Source organism: Meles meles, chromosome 10 (assembly GCF_922984935.1).
Source record: "Meles meles chromosome 10, mMelMel3.1 paternal haplotype, whole genome shotgun sequence".
Lineage (NCBI taxonomy): Eukaryota > Metazoa > Chordata > Mammalia > Carnivora > Mustelidae > Meles > Meles meles.
Window position 1 is genome coordinate 80,138,927 of NC_060075.1, and position 14,727 is coordinate 80,153,653.

Consider the following 14,727-nt stretch of genomic DNA (forward strand, 5'->3'; position numbering starts at 1 on the left):
GGAGAGAGGCAGGCAGAGAGAGAGGAGGAAGCAGGCTCCCTGCGAAGGAGAGAGCCCGATGCGGGGCTCGATCCCCAGACCCTGGGATCATGACCTGAGCGAAAGGCAGAGGCTTTAACCCACTGAGCCACCCAGGCGCCCCTTGAATACTTTTTTTAAACAGAAGGTATTATATATCAAAATGGAATTCTAAGTCCGCTGCATTCTTTATCTGCATTACTTTCTATCTGTTTTACATTCCTTTGCTCTCTTGTGTTGAATTCAATGAGACTTCAAGATGTGAATGAAAGAGTTTGCCTTGGATACCTGTCAAACCAAAGCCACCACTGCTGCATGGAGGTGACTTGTATTTATTTCCTCTTTCCTCCCTTAGAGTAAAAAATCCACTGTTCTACATCTTTTTAGCTGAGGTAGTGGTCAAATTGGTGAATTAAATGTTTTAAACTAAATTTAACATTCCAAAACTTCAACAGCACTCAAATAATTTATAATGTATGCATATTTATTGAGGGCTATGCTTTTGCTAATGTGAACAGCTATTTTTTTTTTCTCTTCCAAGAAGTTGTCAGTTAACAAAGAAAAAAATTCTTTTACAGGCAACTTCTTTTGTTAGAACCATCTTGTCGGTTTAAAGCACAACAAAATAGTCAACAGAATTCTCAGAAAAAAATAAAGATTTTTATGCTAACATTTATACTAGTGACTTAATATTATTGGCATCACAAGCCTTTACATCTTATTATGTAGTTAAGAAGAAATATAATAACTTTTCTGTTAAATGAATTGGGCTTATTACTTCTTGCCATAATCACATATTTTAGGAATCCAACTGTGTGTGTGAACGTTTGTGTGCATGAATATGCACATGTTTTTTTTTTTCTTCTTAGATACCTTTGTTATACCTGCATTGCTTTCATTTCCTGGAAAAGCCTTTAGTAGAACATAAAGTCAGAATTCTTTATGCCTTTTGTTTAATGTCCTCCCATAGGTTTTCAGGCACCTGCTATTTTGTCTTCTGTATTTAAATAGTAAAGGAAGTTTGATTTTCTTCTCTGAAGCCACCTGGGAACTGTAGATAAACAGCGTAAGTAAAATGGGGGAGGAGAAATTAAAACACTACAACCACAGCACAAATACTAAAGCTTTGGTTACAACTTTCAAGACTTAAAAGAGTACAGGAAAAATAACAGAATCTGTCCCACCAAGCGCACATTGAGACCTGCTGTTTTCCATGTTGGTGTCACATGGCTTTGATTTTCATCTAATTGCAAGAAAATACAAACATTGGCAAAAGCTTTACTGGATGACTGGTGACCCCATTGTGTTAAATAGGAATTGAATTTTAGTGTGTAAAGAAAACTTCTATATATGTCTGTTTGGCTTTTATTCCCACAAACTTAACGGGCCCATCAATCAGAAAAGAAAGATCATTTAGAAATTTGGAAAAAGTTTTGATAGTGAGATTAAAAAATAAGCACATTCTCTTACCTCATGACCTTGGTTATTTATAGCTTTGAAAAAGTCATTCCCTTCATAGGATACAATGATTAAAGGGGATTAAGCAGCATTCCGTTTGAATTGCTCAATACTCTACAAAATAGGCACTCAAATTGAAGGCCGGGAGTTGTTTTTAAGTTTTGATGAGTGTGAGGAAATGAAGCATTTTACATCTAAGGTTGGCCATCTATTTACCTACCCCTGACTGATCTCACTCTGAAATTGTGTAGGAAAAGTCTAATGACGTTAGTTGTTGATATTGTTAAGTAGAATAGATTTCGGGCTATATCTGATGTTGCAGTATCTCAAAGTCTACTTTTCAGATTGTTCCTGAATCATAATATGTGGGGAAAAGAAAGGAAAAGGTAGTACTTAGGGAATGATAAAGAGAAGCTAGTTTTAGGCAATCAGGAGAACCAGGTTAAATATTTCCCTAGTAAATGGTCCCTTTGCTTTTCCTACTAACCACAGTCAGCAAGGAGGTAAAGCAAACACTTAGAGACAGATATACATAGCACTGACTTTAGAAGAGAATATAGGTGCTGATTTCACTTCAATTTAGACTTTACTATAAATTCAGCCTGATACACTTATTTAGAAATGTGAACACACAGTTTAACACATGGGTGTATCTGTGTTTGCATGGATTGTGTCCGTGGTCAGCGTGTGTTCATTGGCATACTGATTCTAGAATGGTGTCATCTTGGGCGTTCTGACAACAAAGATTTAAGTGGTCAGGTAGGTTTGGAAGCCAGACTACCCAATACAACCCATGACCTTGGCACTCTCAGACACAAATACACACTCATGCAGCTGCACACCCATACATGATTTTTGAAGATTAACAACCCATATTAACCTTCTGCATAACTTATATAATTTTACTATTTTATTCACTTTTTTCCAAAATTTATTTTGTTGTAATACTTTATTTTATTTTTAAAAGAAAGAAAGAACTTCTACTATATAGAAAGACAAATATTAATCCTCTAGGAAATCCTGGTTCAAGGTTATCTAACAAGTAAAGAAGGCAACACAAAAGAATGAGAGTAGATATTTCCACCATTAAGAAGGGAAGATGACAAGATGTTTTAGGGTTAGAAAGATTTAATTATGTTTGTTAATAGATGGAGGAGAAAGTCAATAGAGATAGCATGAAATTTTAACAAGTTTTGAGGTTGAGGAAAAAGATTACAAAGATGGTTATACTATCTGTTTAATTACTAACATAAAAAGGAGCTTGCCAAAAGCTTTTGGAGAGGAAACATTTCTGGAGATTTGAGAAATAATGTGGTGATTTTAAAGAGAATGAAAGTGCTTTGTAACAGCCACAAAAAGAAAGGCAGCAAATAGTCCTCTAGAAAATTAAGGGTTAAAAAAAAAGACTTCTAAACTAGCTTTGAGAGTCCAGCAATGGTTTTAAAATGTGAGCTTACTTTGAAGGTAATTGAAAAAGGTGGATTTATTCCAGAAAAAGATGATGAGTAGGTGTGGATGGGGGTGTTGACAGGTGTCAAATTTGGTAATGAAGGCCTGTGGCAGTCAAGAGCCCAGACAATTTTGAATGTTATGGAAAAGATCATTTGAATAGATGGTCAAGAAATTATACTTTAATATAGCTTCTGGGGAACACGTATAATGGCTACTTCTCTGGTTTTTTTAATTATCCATGAAGATATGAAAGAAAAAATGTCATGGAAGGGGAAAAAAAAAGACAGAGTTAAACCATAAGACATTTTTAACTCTAGAGACAAATGGAGGGTTGCTGCAGGAGAAATAGGTGGAGGATGGGTATTAGGAGGGCAATTGTGATGAGCACTGGGTGTTAGGTAAGTGATGAATCACTAAATTCCATTCCTGAAACCAGTATTCCGCTATATGTTAACAAACTAGAATTTTAAAAAAAAAAAGTGAAACAAACAAAAAAGGAATATGTCACAACACTATCAAAAAGCATTTTAATAATGACAGAGAACATTTATTGAGTTCTTATCATGTCAGCCAAACATAGTCATATGTACTGAATCAGTTTATCTTTGAAAATATTTTATTGTTATCCATAAATTATCCTCATTTTTCAGCTGAAGAAATTGAGGTCAGAAGTTAAGTAAAATCCTGACGCTTTAATACCTAGTCAACAAGAGTTGGAATTTGAACCTATTAACTGTGGCTAGAAAGGCTATTCTTTTAAACACCACATTATATTGTTTAATAATAAAATATGAAAAATTGATTATAATTTCAAGTGAAAACAAATTGAGAAAAATATGGTTTGAATGTGAGAAACCCAGGCTTCTGGTGATGAACTAAACCATTTCCCCCTGTTTTCTTGGAGGGAGGAGTAAGCTATTCCTATACAGTCCCATCCAAAAATATCTCCTGGATGATGCCCACTTAATTATTCACATACCAACTCTAGATTTTAACTGACTTCCAAACAGCTGCCCTGACTCCCTGGGAGTAGCAGTGGATCATGTCCAGCCATCTCCCCAGACGGCCCCCTGTTTTCTTCAAGTGGTCATCCTAGAGGAGCCTTCTCTTTGACCACCACAGACTTCTCTTGATGATTATTGTACCAATCTCACACGTCTCCATCCAACTCTTTCAGTAATGTAGAAGAAGGGAAAAGAGAATATAATCCTTGTATCAGAATTGAGTTATCTAGGGGCACCTGGGTGGCTCAGTGTGTTAAAGCCTCTGCCTTCAGTTCAGGTCATGGTCTCAGGGTCCTGGGAATGAGCCCTGCATCGGGCTCTCTGCTCAACAGGCAGTCTGTTTCCCTTCCTCTCTCTCTGCCTGCCTCTCTGCCTACTTGTGATGTCTGTCGAATAAATAAATAAAATCTTTAAAAAAAAAAAAGAATTGTGTTATCCAAAAAATAGAACTTTAAACAGTTAGAGACAATGACAGTGGTTTTACAAATGCTTTTGAAAAACTTAGGCAAATTTTAAACACAATATGTGTTTTCTTACATAGCAGTGAATTTAACATCAAATTGAACATAACCCATATAATAAGAATAGAAGGGATGTCAAGGATACACAGGATTCAAGAAAAGAAGAAAGAAGTGCATGAGTTACAATCATCAAGTGGAAAAATTCCATCTTAAAAGATATATTCTCTTATTTGGGGGAAAAGAAAATAAAACCTAAATTCAGTAATATGCTGTTTGAGAGATGAAATGCCCAAAATTTCCTATTATAGAAACTTGTATTTTTTAAAGATTTATTTATTTATAGAGAGAGAGCAAGCAGGGAGAGGGGCAGCGGGAGAGAATTGCAAACAGACTTCTCGCTGGGTAGGGAGAAGCCAAGACCTCTGAGACCATGACCTGGACTGAAACCAAGAGTCAGATATTCAGCTGAATGAAACACCCAGGTGTCCCTGGAACTTTGTAAATTTTAACAGAAAAATTAAAAGCCAAATAATGGATGAAACTCTACCTCGTCATTAAAATGAGAACCAAAACAACAGTGCAATTTTAATATTTCTGTACAGACATTTCACTAAAAAAAAAGATTAAATAAGACAAAGTTTTACATTGATAAAAAATGCATAGTTCACAATCTGGACATACTATAACTTTAACTCTGATATTCATTGCAGTGGAATAGTGATTTTTTACAATAAGTTTTCTTCCACCAAAAAGCTCACATTTGAGCTCAAGAGACACTGATTTGTGCTAATAGAGCTGTACAAAGAATGCTATGGAAAATATATAACGAAGAACATCTAAATAGATTGGGAGGTCGGACAATACTACATGATTATATTAGGAATAATCTACATAAATTTGAGATTACTTGTCAGGACAAGAAAGGAAAAAAATATAATCACTAGGAATAAATAAGCAGCAGACCAATACCACACATCTCTGTGAACACACTGGCTTCAAATTCTGATACTTTTGACTACCTGCAAAAAATATTTACTACCTTCTATTATTAAACACACACACATACACACACACACAAAACGCTTTGCTCTGTTTCGTTTTGCTTTCATCTTTTGGTTTAAACTAATTTTATTTGAAAAAAATTCAAATTGCCAAAAAACTGCAAAAATGCTACAAAGAACAGTCACATGCCCTTCACCCACCATTCACCCTTGCCAATTGCTCAGGCAGTGATCACAACTGAATCCAATCCATCATGGGCCCTAGCACCCAGTGATCATGTCACTCTCATCTCCTTCTATGAGGGCAGTTCCTCATTTTCCCTTCACTTTTACAAACTTGAAATTCTTGAAAATATACAAGGCATTCATATATTAGAATGCCTCAATGCAGGACTTTGTTTCTTCAAGATTATACCTAACTTGTGCATTTTGACCAGGAATGCACAAGCATGGTTTCTTACCCTAGTTGTATCCTATCAATGAGCGTATGATATTGATATGTCCCGTTTTGGGTGGTGTTAACTTTAGTAGTTGATTAAGGTGGCCACTGCCAGGTTTCTCCACTAGAAAGGTACATTTCTTTTGTTCTTTGTAATCAGTAAGTATTTTGCAGAAAGATATTTTAAAACTAACTGAATATTCTTTTCCTCATCCCATTTCTCTCTTTAATTTTAAAAACTGTCAATAATTCTTGCCTGTAGTATTACTTTGGTCATTATTGATGATTATTTGCTAATTTTATTCATACCAATACATTTATTAGTTGGTATTCTACTGTAAGAAAGATATTAATCTTCTCCCACTTCATTTATTCATTTGGTTATTATAGTGTGAACAAATGGATGCCAATTTATTTTAGAATCATTTTTATAATTGTCCACAGTTGACCAATGAGCATTCTTTTAGCTAGAGCCTTAGTCATTTTGACATATTCAAATCATTCTTTAAGTACTTCATTACTATCTGAGATAACACGATGTTCTAGGACTTTCTCTGCTGGAACTCAGAAATTACCCATTTCTTCAAGGAGCCCTGGTTCCTTTCAGTGGAAAATAGTGTGTAGAAACCAAGGTCTGCGTGCTAGATGTAATTCTTGTTATTGGGGATTTTGCTACTCAGAGGCCTTCTCAGTGGACAGAAAGAACTAGGAAATACAAATATTCACACACGTGCGTGCCCATACACAGCTTCACATCTCTCTCTGTATCTATATTTGTACCTATATATTAAACCATGACTTCCTATTAATAGATACAAGTCTTTTAAGTCTTCATTTTTTTCAGAAAAGTTTTAGATTCACTGCAAAATTGAAGGGAAGGCACAGAGATCTCTCATGTACCTCTCACCCCCACACATATATAGCCTTTCTCTTTATCAACATCCCCACCAGAGTGGAACACTTGTTACCAAGTTGATAGCTGAGTCACTGAGACCATGCCTTTGGCATTTTGTCTTAAAAGTCATTATCACACCCAAGGTCATCTAGGTTTTCTCCTGTGTTATTTTTTAGGGGTTTATCACTACATTTTATATTAAGTCTGTGACCCATTTTCAGTTAACTTTTGTTAATAGGGTAAAATCTGATCTAGATTCATCTTTTTGCATGTGGATATCAAGTTGATCAGCCCCGTTTATTGAAAAGTAATCTTTTCTTCATTGTATTGCCTTTCCTTCATTGCCAAAAGTCAGTTGACTATATCTAAGGAAGGGGTCTATTTCTGGGTTATCTGTTCTGTTTCATTGATCTGTTTGTCTATTATTTTACTAATACTGCACTGTCTTGATTACTGTAGCTTAATAGTAAGCCTTAAAGTCAGGTAATGCCAGGCCTCCATATTTGTTATTCTCCTTCAGTATTGTATTGGCTTATCTGGGTCCATTGTCTCTCCGTATAAACTTTAGAATCAGTTTGTCAGTATCTGTAAAATAAGTTGCTAGGATTTTTATTGGGATTCCATTGAATTTATAGATCAACCAACATCCTGACAATATCAAATCTACTCATCCATGAGCATATAATATTTCTGTTCACTTAGTTCTTCTTTGATTTAATTCATCAGAGTTCTGTAGTTGTCCTCATATAGATCTAGTACATATTTCATTAGACTTATATCTAAGTATTTCATTTCATTTAAATGATACCATATTTAATTTCAAGTTCCACTTGTTCATTCCTAAAAAGGAAAGTGATTGACTTTTGTTTTTTAACCTTGTATTCTTGTATTCTGTTCATTTAGTTCTTCTTTGATTTAATTCATCAGAGTTCTGTAGTTTTCCTCATATAGATCTAGTACATATTTCAATAGACTTATATCTAAGTATTTCATTTCATTCAAATGATACTGTATTTAACTTCAAGTTCCACTTGTTCATTCCTAAAAAGGAAAGTGATTGACTTTTGTTTCTTAAACTTGTATCCTGCAACCTTGCTATAATAACTTCTTAGTTCCAGTTTTCTCATTGATTTTTTTTTTTTTGGATTTTCTGTATAGACAAAGCTTTGAGTTTCTCACTGAGTATGATGTTCACTGTATGTTTTTTGTACATATTCTTTATCAAGTTGAGGAAGGCCCCCAACTATCCCTTATTTACTGAGAATTTTTTCTTTTTTGTTTTTTTCCTGAGAGTTTTTATCATAAGTAGATGCTGGATTTTGGCAAATGCTTTTTCTGCATCTGTTGACACAATCATGTTGTTTTTCTTCTTTAGCCTGTTGATGTGATGGATTCCATTAATTGATTTTTGAATGTTGAATTGGCCTTCGATACGTGAAATAAATCTCCCTTGATTTTGATGTGTACTTCACTTTATACCTTGTTGGATCTGATTTACTAATATTTTATTGAAGATTTGTGCATCTATGTTCATGAGAAATGTTGATCTATAATATTCTTTACTTGTAATTCTTTGTCTAGTTTGGAAATAAAAAATGCTGGGCTCATAAAATGAATTAGGAAGTATTCCTCCTGCTTCTATCCTATGAAAAAGATTATAGAAAATTGATATAATTTCTTCCTTAAATGTTTGGTAGGATTCATGTCTGAATCCATCTGGGCCTGATGCTTTCTGCTTTAGAAGGTTATTAACTATTGATTAAATTTCTGTAATATGGGTCAATTCTCATAGCACATTTCTTCTTATATGAGTTTTGGTAAATTATTGTCTTTCAAGGAATTGGTCCATTTCATCTGGGTTATAAAATTTGTGGACATAGAGTTGTTCATGGTATTTCATTATTATCCTTTTCATGTCTGTAGGGTCTATAAAATAGATTTGTTTTTAACCTATTATTAGCTATGACTGTGCAGTGACTTTTAGACTGAAATGGGAGAGAGGGAAGAAAAAATGAAAGAAGAAAAAAGCTTTGTGTTGTTAATTTTTTTCAAGACTTTATCATCATCTCCAAGTACTCACTGATTTTTTGAAATAGAAGAATACCATTTTTCCAATCCCCTCGTTTTATACCTGAAATAATTGAGGTGGAGGGAAATGATTATTTTCATAATCATTTATGAAATGCTTGACATTAGGTAAATATAAATCCATAAGTTTTACCCACAACATGAAGGTGGTCTAATGCACTACCTACCAAGCATTATTTTACATTTAATAACTAAAAAGGAAATAAAATGACTAACTTAACCAGTTAGATTTCATATTTATTGAGGGGCTGCTGTAAACTGGGCACTATTTCATTATTTGAATCTTTCAATCTTTTCAACAAAAACATGCAGTGGTAATTAAAAAATATTTTATTTTTCTTAAGATTTTATTTATTTATTTGAGAGAGAGAGTGAGAGAGAGCGAGAGCATGAGAGGGGACAAGGTCAGAGGGAGAAACAGACTGGTCGTGGAGCTGGGAGCCCGATGATCCTGGGACTGAGGGATCATGACCTTACCCGAAGGCAGTTGCTTAACCAACTGCACCACCCAGGCTCCCCAAAAACCATTTTAATAATGAGAAGACCAGTATTCAAAAAAAGGCTAAATTAATTGCTTGAAGTCTAATACAATCATTAAGTATGGCTCCAATTTTGCTGAATTGATTTTAAATCTGCTGAGCTTAACAGTACCTTACTACATAAGGTATTTATAATAACAGAAGGAAGCCTAGAGTGAACCATGCCAAATGACAATCAAAATAAAATAAGCATTGATTTTTAAAATTAGATTGTGGAAGTGACTGATGTTTAAAAATTTTACCATCTTATTTTTGAAATAGTGAATACACTCAAAAATTGGTCTATTCAGTACCTATGTGATGGAAATTGTGCTTTTAATGGAAGATATGGTGATTAAATCATACCATCAAAGACTTAATTAACAATCTGTATTTGGGAAAACATGTAGTTAATACAGTTTTACTAGTATATATTAAATATAACATTAGGAAATGCTTTTTGTGAAATACATACAAGTCATGATAGAAGTACAGATTAAGAAGCTAGTGAGTACCTTCAAAAAAATGAGAGAGAAAGCAAGCAAGAGAGGGATATAAGAGATAAAAGGAATTTTCCTTTTTGAAATAAGAATTGGAGGTAATTTGCTCATTGAAGCTGGGCCATATCTATCCCTTTCCCTGCTCTACCCCCTTCCCTGCTCTACCCCCATTACCTACTAGTGTTGCCTGGTTCACTGTAGATGCTTAATAAATATTTATTGAATAAAGAAATGAAAGAATAGATTTTGGGTGAATACTAAATAATATCATGGAACTGAAACTTAGGGCCTGGAATGAGGAATGGCAAAAGGCAAATCTGGATATATTAGTTGGGGCATATTATTAATGTTTTCACTATCACTATATAATCAGGACATTGTTCTGTGAACATGAGTACAGCGTACAAAGGAAAGATAATGTGAAATACACAAATAATTTTGAGGTTTCTAGTAGTCATATTAAAAATCATGAATACATCCATACTCTATATTAAATACCATTTATATATCATTAGGGTCAAAATTATTGTTTCATATCATCAATATTAAAATTAATGAAATATTTTTCATGTTACCATTGAAATATGGTGTGTATTTTACATTTACAGTCAATCTCAACTTAGATTAGCTACATATTTAAATCCTCAGCAGACACATGTGCCTAGTAATTACTATATTAAACAGAGTCTAAGTCTAGGAGTCTTGCAACTAAAAGTGTGGTCCTTAGACCAGCAATACTTCAGAAGTTGGTAGAAATATAGAATATTTGGCCATACTCCAGATCAACTCAATCAAATCTGTATTTTCCCCAGAACTTCAGGTAGTCGTATGCACATGACAGTTAATAAAACACTGGTCTAGATAAACAGCTGTAATGTTAGGTATGTGCATCCCAAGCAGTACAGAAGATTGAAATTTGGAAAGATCAGAACCATTATTTATATTTGTCTTAAAACTACAAAGTAAATAAAGGTTTACATATATGTGATATTATATTCACATTGGTGCTTTATTTCATCCAAATGTCAGATTGTCTTGTATTATTAATACCTGGTAACCTGAGGTAAGAGTTTGAAGTTCCACAAAGGAGAGCAAACATATAGCATCTGTCATCAATGCCTGGTACGTGGATTGGATTTATGGATTTTATTATTTATTATGTTTCCTAGCAATAATTAAACTAACAGAACAGAGACTGTAAAATATTTTTGCAAATTCATTTTTGTGAATATAAGAAAACAAAACAAAAAGTGACAGAGCTAACCCTTTTAATTCTTCTCGGTCTCAACCATAAGTAAAAAAAAAAATAATGATGATACAATCGAACTTACTAAGTACTGAGGTGAAACCCCTCAAATCAAAATATCAACTTGAAATATAGATTAATATTTCTATAGTTAATGGTCAATTTAGCCCCCAGTGTATATTGCACTTTGAGATACTACCTAATAATAGTATAAAGCCAGTATAATTAGTAAGACATTTGAAATATTTTAAATTTAACCTTCTTTGTTAGGCATTTCCTCCATTCAGCTTTGCCTCGGGGAGTTCCAATTTACAGCAGTTGTCTTAATATAATTATTAATAGCACCCCTCTTGTTCTCAAAAGAGACCCTGTTCGGAAAATAAATCGTTTGGTCACCCTGTTTATCACATGAACTTAAAATTTCTCTTCTGGGTGTTTAATAATGTGTGTAATGTGTAAGTATAGTACATGTACACAATTTTAAGATGAATGACCATATACTCTGGTAAAAAAAAATTTTTTTTTTCGTTATGCTGGAGATCACACAGTGAAGACCTGACTTGTGAAAAACTGGAATGTTTCCCAGGTTCACTCTGAGCCCCGTGCTTAATTATTCCCGGCAGCCCCTTTCAGACCCCGAATATGTGTTCCCTCTCATACTGATGCAAAGTGACAGTCTAAGCAGAACTGTGTATTTTTCCCTCCCCTCCCTCCTCTCACTGCTCCCTAATTGTGGGAAGAGGGGGAAATAATTGTTAGGAATTTCAGAGACCTTTCCTGCATTGCACATTGTTTACTGACCAAAGGAAAGGCAGAATCAACAGGAGGAAGCCACTTAACCAAGCTGAGTGAGAGTGGCCTAGAGAGCCTTGAAGGCAAATCTGCAAACTACAGAGTGGATCATCCACTTAACTTCACCTGGGACAAGTTAAATGTACTCTGAAAGTGGAAACACTTACATTTAAGCAGAAAAATCAAGAGATAAAATTGAAATGGTTAAAAATGGGCCCTAGTCTAAATTGTTAGATGTGCATATAGTCTCAGAAACCCTTTTGAGCTCTAAGAGTCTGTATTGAAGGAAATAAGACTTCCATAGTTGTTCTTTGCCATTTCATGTAAGTACACTGTTACTTTTTATTTACACTGAAGAGAATTAAGATTAACAAACTTTGGAGAATGAGTGATGAAATGTGAGTGACCCACAGAATGAGACATGTAAGGACTTCTGGGGAGGGCTCAAATGATCCAGCGACTGAATGCCTCCTTGGGAATCAAAGAAAGGTAGGGTTCTCTGTCAAAAAACATTCTTCATAGTGGAGAAAATACATGAAACAGGATACAAAGCCTACCAACATAGCAGACATTTGGCAGGGAATTCCATCAAAAATTTAAATTGCGGGTATGTATGTTCTACTTAGAGAATGTCCAGTCATATACAATTGCTCCCTCAGCATTCCCAGCACTGCCTACAACATATTTTGGTATTTTTCACATAGTGATGAAATGTTTAGGTGGGGGCAACTTTTCCCAAAAAGTGGTCTTTGGAACACTGACTTTCCCAATCTGCCATGGGGAAAAGATACCACTCTCAAGTAAATGTAGGACAACTTCCACATTTTACTATTCTCCTAAAACTCACTTTGCACATTCACATACTTAATGGTCATAGAATTTCTTACAGTAGCCAGATTTGTTGTTTGACTTTCTTTATTTCACCATCAATTAAGCATCTTAAATTTCAGAAACTTTACTGAGTAATGACTATTAATATTCTAGGAAACTAATCTCCTATAGAAAACATCTTGGAAATTGCCAGGATGGAGGAATATTGCTAGTATACCACTATTTCTAAGATGTTTTTGACCTTGATATGAATAACTAAGTTTAAAGAAAAGCAAAGATAGTGTTAAGAAGCATTTTTTGAAATTTTAGTTGAATTTAGATTTCCCTTGCTCAGTTATTTCACTTTTCTCTGTGTCTGGAATAGCGGTATTATAATTTTCACTCCTACATTAATCCATTGGCAAAAGCCTGGTTAACAAAGAACCTGGCAGATAATATTGGTATATTCTCAATATGAAATCTGTGATTCTAGGATGGACATATAGATCGATCTATCTACCTATCTATGAATTTTAAGCATACTGCATATTTCTGAAATGAGGTAGACATACCCTCAGAAGTACAATGTTGAAAATCATCACTATTGCCATTTGGATGATATAATATATTGTTGGAAAATAACTGCCTTTACATTTCAGCTCATGATTATTATTTATTTCTTAAGGTGAAAAAAAAAGCTAGGCTAGAAAAATAGAAAATTCCCTGAAGAGTTTCTTGTTGGTGCCTAGGGACTATATAGTATAAGTTTTCCAGATGCTCAGAGATAATGGTGTAATCTGACCTGCCTGTATTATGGTTAACTTGGTAGAAGTGTGGGAAAATATCTTTCAGCACTGGACTTCGTAATCTAGTCTCATTTACAGTCAATATGAGTGATATAACTTGAAGAATAAAATAAAGCTAATAAATACTATTGGTGAGGGAAAATGATATTTTAATATGTGCCAAGATGTTATTACCAATACAGTTTTATTTTGTTGCCTACGTCCTCAACTCAAGTTCTTTTAGCCAAAGTCGCTTAACATATTTGAATTGAATAATAAATGTATTTACTCTATTACTGCTATTTCTCAGCTAAATTTAGTATTGATTACTGATAAAATGGATAAAAACATTTATCCACTGATAAAATGGATATAATTATAAGTGATTATAAATTATTGGGCTAACAAACTAGTAGAGTGACAAGCATCTAAAAGTATTAGATCTTGAGTTATTGCAAAAAAAAAATTTCAAATTCCATAAAATGAACAACAGGTGCATGTAAAATTATCTTGAATATGTCTGGCTTTCTTTTCACAAGTTCTAAATTTTCTTTGTTTTTGTTTTTTTTTAATGTGATCACCTGTAATGGCCCGATAGACATAAACTGTGATATAACTTTACCAAGCTAATTGAAAGTTCTGTTTTAGTTATTATATTCATAAATTCCATCAGTTATCCAAGCTGCGACAGCCAAGGTGCTGGATACTCTGGGTTTATCTTAACAACAGGACAGACATGGTACCTGCCTTAAAGAAGGTAATAAATTGGTGGGAAAGACAATGACAAGCAAACACACTAAGTAATTTCATTTAGTAATTGAAAGGAGTCCTTATGTATAACATATTATTTTCCTCACATCAAAGACAAAGGTTGCATTATGAGAAGCATGTTATTATAATCATAATATTTGCCTTTTTGGTAGTGTGTGTTCCTGAATTTCTGGGAATGGTTTTTCTGGCTGGGTTTCAGTAAGACATAACCTTTGAAGAGTATTGCCAGATTTGAGCCCACTTCACCAGACCCTCCTTAATCTTTCTTGATTAAGGTTAAAGGTGAGGGCCGTCATTGTAAAGTAAAGGACATTCAGCGACTTTGGAAAGTTTATGATTGTGTTGCTAGTATTTGCCCAAATACCAGAATTACCTGGACATTTGGCAAAATGGATTTCTAATAATACTCAAAAACCAGATAGAACTTCTTTATAAGTCTGATGATCTGATTTTTTCCTTTATTCATATTGATATTTCCATTCAAGATTT

The 14,727-nt window shown here is 34.1% G+C and overlaps 1 protein-coding gene across 3 annotated transcripts in view; it reads left to right on the forward strand.

Annotated features, from left to right (window-relative positions):
* The window catches only part of SEMA3A (semaphorin 3A), a 331,236-nt gene that overhangs the window by 35,450 nt on the left and 281,059 nt on the right, over positions 1–14,727 (forward strand). The window lies entirely within an intron of this gene.